This window comes from Rhincodon typus, chromosome 6 (assembly GCF_021869965.1).
Source record: "Rhincodon typus isolate 14 chromosome 6, sRhiTyp1.1, whole genome shotgun sequence".
NCBI lineage: Eukaryota > Metazoa > Chordata > Chondrichthyes > Orectolobiformes > Rhincodontidae > Rhincodon > Rhincodon typus.
In genome coordinates, this window is record NC_063337.1 from 50,556,241 (window position 1) to 50,564,641 (window position 8,401).

Genomic DNA, 8,401 nt, shown 5'->3' on the forward strand with positions numbered 1-8,401 from the left:
CTTCATCAGACCCTTTTCTGATGAAGGGTCTAGGCCCGAAACGTCAGCCTCTCTGCTCCTATGATGCTGCTTGGCCTGCTGTGTTCATCCAGCCCTGCACCTTGTTGTCTCGGATTCTCCAGCATCTGCAGTTCCTACTATCTCCAAAAGTAAAAGGAAAGTACTTCTACAGTTTGCATTCTATAGTCAGCAGAGATTAGGGGATGAAGAAAGAGTGAGATATGAGAAGCAGGAACAAGTATGCTGATCTATTAGTTTTCAATTTATTCAGGTCTGTTGCTGGTCATACTTCTAGAAACAATGACTATTACCACCATAATCAGGATTAGGACATGCTGGCCCAACTGTCCCCTAACATATCCTGTTACATCCTGCCGCATTTGACTGTGCATCACTTTTTCCTATAAGCAGTAAAGGGAAGAATGTCAGTAAGTGCTGTGCAACCATTTGCTGGATGTGGTCACCATAGTTAAACAGCTAGCGATCTATGCAAATTGTAAACGTGGATTTGAGACTTGCAACAGTACTGTGTGAGGGAGCATATTAATATTAGATAGGAGACCTGATTGATGAGAGATTGTTAATAGGTGACTTCCGACTATATGGTGAATTCAGGAATACCTATTAGTTAGTTGCAGATGGCATTTGAATGCATACTTTTATGAGCACTCATGTGAAGTTATTAAACTTGAGACATCACATTCAGGTTCTCAGGCAGGTTCTGAGCGTGAATCTGGAAGGCCTCCCAGTTCTTTTTGTATACAGGACATCTCTTCTCCATCTCCTCCATCAAAGCCTCTGGTGCATGCTCTCTGCTATTCTATTCTTCATTGTTTTCAAGGTTAGATTCACTTCCTAACTAACTTGCATGATGCTCCATGAAGCTAGACTGCATCATTAGTGGTTAATCCCCCACAAACAACATCCCAGTGATCATAGTTGACCAGAAGTGTAAATGACACAACCATAGTGCACGGCAGCTCAGTGGTTAGCGCTGCTGCCTCACTGCACCAGGGATTCCAGGTTTGGATCACTGTCTGTGTCGAGTTTGCACATTTGCCCCGTGTCTGCGTGGGTTTCCTCCGATTGCTTCGGTTTCCTCCCACAGTCCAAAGATGTGCTGGTTAGGTGGATTGATAAATTGACTGTGGTGTGCAAGGATGTGCCGGCTAGGTGGCCTAGCCATGGAAAATGTGTAGTTACAGGGATAGGATGAGGGGGCTGGGTCTAGGTGGGATGCTCTTTGGAGGGTCAGTGTGGAGCTAATGGGCCGAATGGCTCTTTCCACACTGTAGGGGTTCTATGATTCTATGATATAGATGTTATGAGTGCATGATCCTTCCATCATTTGCACATGGTAGTAGCAGTGTATACCCCTTACAAGACACACTACAGCACCTCACTTTTCCAATCTGCATGGACCCACTGTGAGCTTTGTGTACACTATTAGTTAGAGATATGGGTTAATTATTGTCTAACCTTTTATGTAGAAATAGTTGATTTGAAGCAAGTTATCTTTAAAAACAATATAAAACCTTTGTTTTTCTAATAAATATTTGAGTTCTGTGATATCTTTGGATATGTACACCTTCCATGAATAAATGTTTAAACAAAGAAACCTGAGTCTCGTCAGGCTAAAGAAGGAATAAAGGGTTAAATTAATCTTTCAGAACCATATCACTGTTAACTTACTGTTGTTGGGTTAAAATTCTGGAACTCACTCCCTAACAGCACTGTACCTACAGCCACATAAACACCACCCTTTCTCAAGGACAACATGGATTGAGAAACTAATGCTAGTCTACCAAGCAACACGCTTCCATAAATGAATAAGAAAAGATTGCACCTACATCAGCCACAATGCATCTCCCATTTCAGAGGAGTGAGCTGGCTTTAATAATGTTACAATGTTACTATGTTGGAACCTTGCTGATGCATGTAGCCAATGCATGTTGTTGTTAGTACTGGATGCACCCAGCAATCTTTCTAATGATCAGTTTTCATGAAGGTGACATGCTGCCTGCATTTCACTAAACAGGCGGGGGTTAATTGCACATCTCAATCCCCATGTCTCTTTGCATAACTTCATTTAAAAATATGCAAATATAACATTAAAAATACCTGCGTGACGCCAACAAAAAAGGACATACTCAAGGAAACTGCCCTTCTTGCAACATTAACGATTGCTTTGTTTTCTCTCACTTACATCAGTAATGTTAAAACATTCCTGCAGACAAAATTATTCTCATTTCAGGATGAATCAGATCTGGTTCAAGTGCAAATACAAAATTACTCTTGCAATGTTAATGTTTAAAACCTAAATTTATTGATATCAAATATTTAAAATCTCACATCTTTCAACCAACTGCTTCCAGTTCTCCATGTGCTTATCATTAATGGCACTAAAAATACTCAAATTATTAGATATCACATCCTAGAAGTCTGTTATTCAGTTTTACTTCTATCACAGTTCATAGATTGTGATTAATAAAACAAATAAATAATTAGTCACAAAATTATCACAAATATCACCATTATACTTTAGCTGATTTCCTCCATTCACATGAGCATTATATGTCCAGATATTTCTGAAGAGCAGATACAATGGAGAACATGGACCATTTAATGATTTTGAATAATGTGATATACTTGGCCAAAGAAAATATGCCACTGTTTTAAAGTAAGCACAAATTGTGGCATTTTTTAAAATACAAATATCCAGCGCCATCCATTTGACTACTTCAGAATATCAATAACATTTTAAAATAAATGTAAATAAATTTTCACATATAACAAAATAACATCTTTAAATTTTAAAAGTACATCAATAAACTCCTTTTTATCAGGGTTGAGTCCAGCAATGAACTATTTGTCGGTTTAATTAAGCAGCTTGGGCAGTCGATCAGCATAGGAATTATTTCTTAGTTCATACACTGCTGACAATTGGAAGTTATGGCTTGTGTTAAATGTTTGCAGTGTAAAAATTGTTCTGCTGTGAAATCCATTTACGTTTTGAAACAAATTTTGCTTTGCAGTGTATAATGCAACCATAATAAAAAACAGTAAATAACTGCCCAGACTTCACCACTAACTTACCAACTATCTCCATTACCTCACTGCTCAAAATGTCTTCCTTAAGTCTCTGTTATTCCTTAATGTCTGCAATTTAACCGTCATTTAATTTCATGTATTGTTGATTTGAGTGCAGGAAGACTGTGAGGTTACCTGGGAAGGATACACATAGATAAATCCTCAATTATAAAGTGTAGTAAAAGAAATTACTTTAAATAAAGTTAAATGAAGATTTAAAAATAATTATAGTGCAAAAATAAAATTACACATACAGATTTAGAAATTAAGCCCTGCACTCTCAAATATGGACATGGGTGAAGTTGTGCAGGCTAGCACGCAAAAATTCATTTAATCTAAATTCCAAGTGAAGACAGCAAAACCATTAGGCACTTCAGTTTTCCTTGGAGAGGTCTCTATGTAGTTTCTGGCTTAGAGCCAGTGTAGTTGATGTACAATTTGGCTGTTTGCACGTCTAACATATTTTGCAGAAAAACAATGTGGGGTAAAGCCCAAATGTCTAAAGGATAGATTTAAGTCTTCAATCCTCTTTAATATGCCTTTACCAGTAAATGATCCAGGATCATTGTGAAATAATGTATACAGTGTAACAAAGTCCATAATCTGTACAAGGTGAAAAATAATTAGTGAGGAAGCATAGACATCAAGTGTAATAAATGCATTACAAAGGCAAACACAGTGAATGTCTAAAATTTGCTGTTAAGAAGGGAGTTCCAGGATTTGACATAGCGACAGTGAAGGAATGGCAATACACTTCCAAATCAGGATGGCGTGTGATTTGGAAGGAAACTTGTATAAGACCAAACGACATAGGAGCACAATTAGGCCATTTGGCCCATCGGGTATACTCTGTCATTCCATTGCGGCTGATCTGTTTTTTAAACCCATTTACCTGCCTTCTCCCCATAATCCTTGTCCCATTAACAATAAAGAACCTATCTATCTCTGTCTTAAATATACCCAATGACTCACCCTCCACAGCCCTCTGTGCAATGAGTTCCACAAATTAACCACCCTCTGGCTGAAGAAATTCCTCCGTAGCTTGGTTTTAAAGGGTCATCCCTTCACTCTGAGGCTGTGCCCTCGAGTCCTAGTCTCTCTAACTGGTTCACTCTATGCAGGCCTCTCAGTATTCTGAAAGTTCCAATCAGATCTCACCTCATCCTTCTAATTGAGTACAGACCTACAGTCCTCAACCTCTCCTCATGTGACAAGCTCTTCATTCCTGAGATCATTCATGTGAACATCCTCTTGGACCCTGCAAAGCCAGCAAATCATTCCTTAGATATGGAGCCCAAAACTACACACATCATTCCAAATACAGTCTGACCAGAGCCATGCCCGCTCTTGTATTCCAGTCCTCTTGAAATGAATGCTAAATGGCAGTTAGGACAGCAAATACAAACTAAACCTGCACGTTAAGCTTAAGAGAAGCTTGAATGAAGACTCCAAAGTCCCTTTTCGTGCATCAGATTTCCGAAACCTTTCCCTGTTTAGAAAATTGTCTATGCTTCTATTCTTCCCACCAAAGCACACAAGTCACACCTTCCCTCTGCTTTTTCTTTGCCCACTTTCCCAGAATGTCTAAGTCCCCACTTCTTCAATACTACCTGCCCCTCCATCTATCTGTTTATCATCAAACTTGCGATAATGTCCTCAGTTCCTTCATCCAGATCATTAATGTACAACATGAATAGTTGTGGTCCCAACACTGACCCATGTGGAACTCCACTGACTGCCATCCTGAAAAATACCCTTTTATGCCTACTCTCCGCCTTCTGCCAATCAGCCAATCCTCTATCCAGGCCAGTACCTTGCTGAGGAAGTTATCCAAAGATTATTAGTTTTTTGGTTCTGCTTTTTAGTTTAGCCCCTAGTTGCTCATAATCCCTCAGCAGAACCTCTTTCCTGTTCCTACCTATACTGTAGGTACCTATATGGACCACAACAACCATGACAACCCTCCTACTCCAAGTTCCCCTGCAGCCCAGATGGGATATTCTGAACCCGGGCACCAGGCAGGCAACACAGTGTTCAGGAGTCTCGATTCTGGCCACTGGGAACAGCGTCAATTCCTCTGATTACACTATCACTAAATACAGCCATGTTTCTCTTTTCTAGCCCCTCCCCCCTTCCTTGAATGGCTTCCTCTGTACCATGATGCCCTTGTCCTTGCAGGTGGTAGGATTTGGAAAGGTGTCAAAGGAGCCTCGGTGTGCTACTGCAGGGAATCTTATGGATGCTACACACTGTGTGAAGGGAGTGAATGTTGAAGGTGATGGATGTGGTACCAATCAAACTGGCTGCTTTGTCCGGGATGGTGTCAAGATTCTTCAGTTTGTTGGAGCTGCACTCATGCAGGCAAGGAAAGAGTTTTCCATCACACTCCTGACTTCTGCCTTGTGGATAGTGGACAGTCAATGGGAGACAGGAGATGACTTACTTGCCGTAGAATTCTTAGTGTCTGACCTGTTCTTGTAACCATGGAGAGGATACTACTAAGAGGAGAATCGTTAGAAGTTTTCAAAATCATGACAGGTCTAGATGGATTAGACAGGGAGATACTGTTGCTGCCAGTAAAAGAATCAAGAATGGGAGGGTACAGATTTGATTTTCAGAAGTAGCAAATGTTATGCGAGAAAAAAGTTTCTTCATTGGTAAAAGACTTGGATTGCACTGCCTGAAAGTGCAGTAGAGTTTGATTCAAATCGATGCATTTAAGAGGCCATTAGATGATTTAATTTTAAATAGAAAGAATGCAAAAGACTATGGGGAAAAGCCAAGAGAATGGCATTAAATCATAATGTTCAGCGAGCAGATGCAGACACAATGGGCCAAATAGCCTCCGTGTGTGTTTTAACAATGCTGTGATTCTCTAATGTGGCCTTACTTGTTCAGTTTCTGATCAATGGCAAATACCAATCCTGATTGTGAGGTTCCAGTGATGGTAATGCCATTGACACCAAGGGTGGTTTAGATTCTCTCTTGTTGGAGATGGTCATTGCTTTTTTGTCTATATTGAACCAAGGCTGTAATGAGATCAGGAGCTGAATGGGCCTGATGGACCCAAAACTGAGCAACAGTGAGAATGTCATTCCTTTGCTAGTGTCGGTTGATCGCATTGTTGACAACTCCTTCTATCACATTGCTGATGATGGAGAGAATGTTAACTGGCTGGGTTGAATTTGTCCTGCCTTTTATGCTCAGGACTTACCTGGGAAACTCTGCAAATAATGCCAAACAAGGTCTTACATGAATTATAATACTTAGTTCTACGGCCAGTTCTCTAATTATTTCCTTCTCTTTCAAATGCCACACCGCTTTTCCCAAGTTCTCATGTGAACCTTGACTGTGAACAGCATTACGATTTAGCCTGTTCATGAACTCACCACATAACCATACACATTTTTTTACAATGCAGGCCAGTCAATTACAAATAATGTAGTTGTGGCACTTGTCCTCTTCTCTAGGTCATTAGTACTGAAGCTAATTGCTGCAATCCAATGAGATCAGCTAGCCTTCCGCAAGGGTGAAATTGAAGTGGGATCTCCCTTTTACTGTGTCTCAGGCACATAATATCCAGTACCTTTACTTACTAAGAAGTGAGGGAGCTGCACGTATATTTCTGAAGTAACTACCAGTTCCTAACAGTTACTGCAATTACTTAGTAGAGAACATGATTACTTGTAATCAGCAATGATGATGAAACTGTAAAGTTCAAAACAAAACGGGGATATTTTCAAATTTAAGATGGATTTAACTTTATAGTTACATAAAAGTAAGCAAAATCAAAGATTATGAATGAATATGAAAGTAGTGACAGAATATGAAGGCAGCACCTATAAATACAGATAAATATACGCAAACTTTTAAAGGGGCTCGGCTCCTTTTAAGTTATATGGTTATAAGCACGATTTGAAACAAGCTTATTTGCTGCACATTTCAAAATGAAAGGTTTGCCGTTATTATAGTAGGTATCTCGGCAGCAAACTGTGCGATTAACAGGCTTCACATGCATCCATTCATTCACATATGCAATCCGCGAAAATAATAACAACGAGTGTAGCAATCTCAACTGCACCAAAACCACAAATATGATAAGCGTTATGGTTTTTTTTTAAGATAATTCGAGAACCGAATGAAAAGTTGCACCCAACTCTGTAATTTTAGCGTGGCATCCATCATTCACACACAGGTCTGGATTAACATGTTTGCTGCAGACAATCAGCAAGCAAAACGAATTTTCACAACGCCGCCCACGCGAAGTTATGAAATGTCAGTGACGATTTAACGCACGAAAACAGCAGATAAACGGCAGTCCGAGTCGATAGATGCATAACATTAAGACAAGAGTTTTTAAAAGTCCCGCTTAAATCTACACGGTCGGAAAGTTGTTTTTCACCAGAACGTGTGGGGTGCCGAAGCAGGCAGAAGAGGGGTAGGGTGACAGCGGTGAGTGAGCGGGGAAGGGTGCCTGTGGTTTACCTCCTGCCGCTGCTGAGACCTGCCGTGTGTCTCCACATGGGCGACCCGCTGCCGCTGTCAGCTGAGGCGATCTGTGCACAGCCACTAGGCACCACCGGGAAGCTGCGGCTCGCCAGGAAACCCGCGCTCCTACATGCTCTCTTCCCGTTCTCTCTCATGTTGTAAATACATCTCAAGGCAGGAGACTAAACCTGGGCAACCAAAATAGTGAAATCCGAATCACCATAGAAACCAGTAAACGGCTAAAGAAGCGCACTTTAAAATGAAAAAAAGGGAACCGATTATATAATCAATCCAATTCTGTCACTGTTCGCGGGAAGTGATGATCAAGGAAAACTGACACAAAAACAAATTGGGATAAATAAACGTTAAGTAGGTCAGACAGTTTTTTTTTTCTTCCGCCCCCTCCCTGTGTTGCCGGATTGTAAATTGGTTTCTCCCCCCTCCCCCTCCTGTCCTTTCTGACTGGAAGAGGAGGAAATGATCCACTGACCTAAATATTTTTCCAAACATCTGTGACCTTTTTCTGGCTCCTGTGGGAGGAGACAGGCGCGGGTCCAATGAACGGAGCCAAGAGGAATCTGCAGCGGGGAGGAAGGTTCCTGTGGCTCGAGCCGGCTCCAGCGCAGTTGTCATTCTGGGCACGTCGGGGTGTTTTCGCTCAGCACGGCCGGACTCTCTGCGAAGAATTATTCATTTCTCGATAGAAGCTGGCTGCAGAAATTACTGAAGGAGAACTATGCGCGGGGCAACTGGCCCGGCGACAAAAAAAAACATAGAATGGTGGGTGTACCCTGCTCTTTGGTTCACTCCGAGATGACAAGCA

The 8,401-nt window shown here is 41.1% G+C and overlaps 1 protein-coding gene across 1 annotated transcript in view; it reads right to left on the reverse strand.

The window, feature by feature from the left end:
* Positions 1–8,024, reverse strand: part of LOC109916311 (neuronal PAS domain-containing protein 2) — a 131,700-nt gene extending 123,676 nt beyond the window's left edge. The window contains exons 1-3 of the mRNA XM_048597984.1: positions 7,576–8,024; positions 3,097–3,225; positions 2,122–2,227 (exon numbers count right to left, since the gene is read on the reverse strand). The gene's annotated coding sequence lies outside the window, so the exon portion shown is untranslated. The remainder of the gene's footprint in view (positions 1–2,121; positions 2,228–3,096; positions 3,226–7,575) is intronic.
* Between the last annotated feature and the right edge of the window lie 377 nt (positions 8,025–8,401).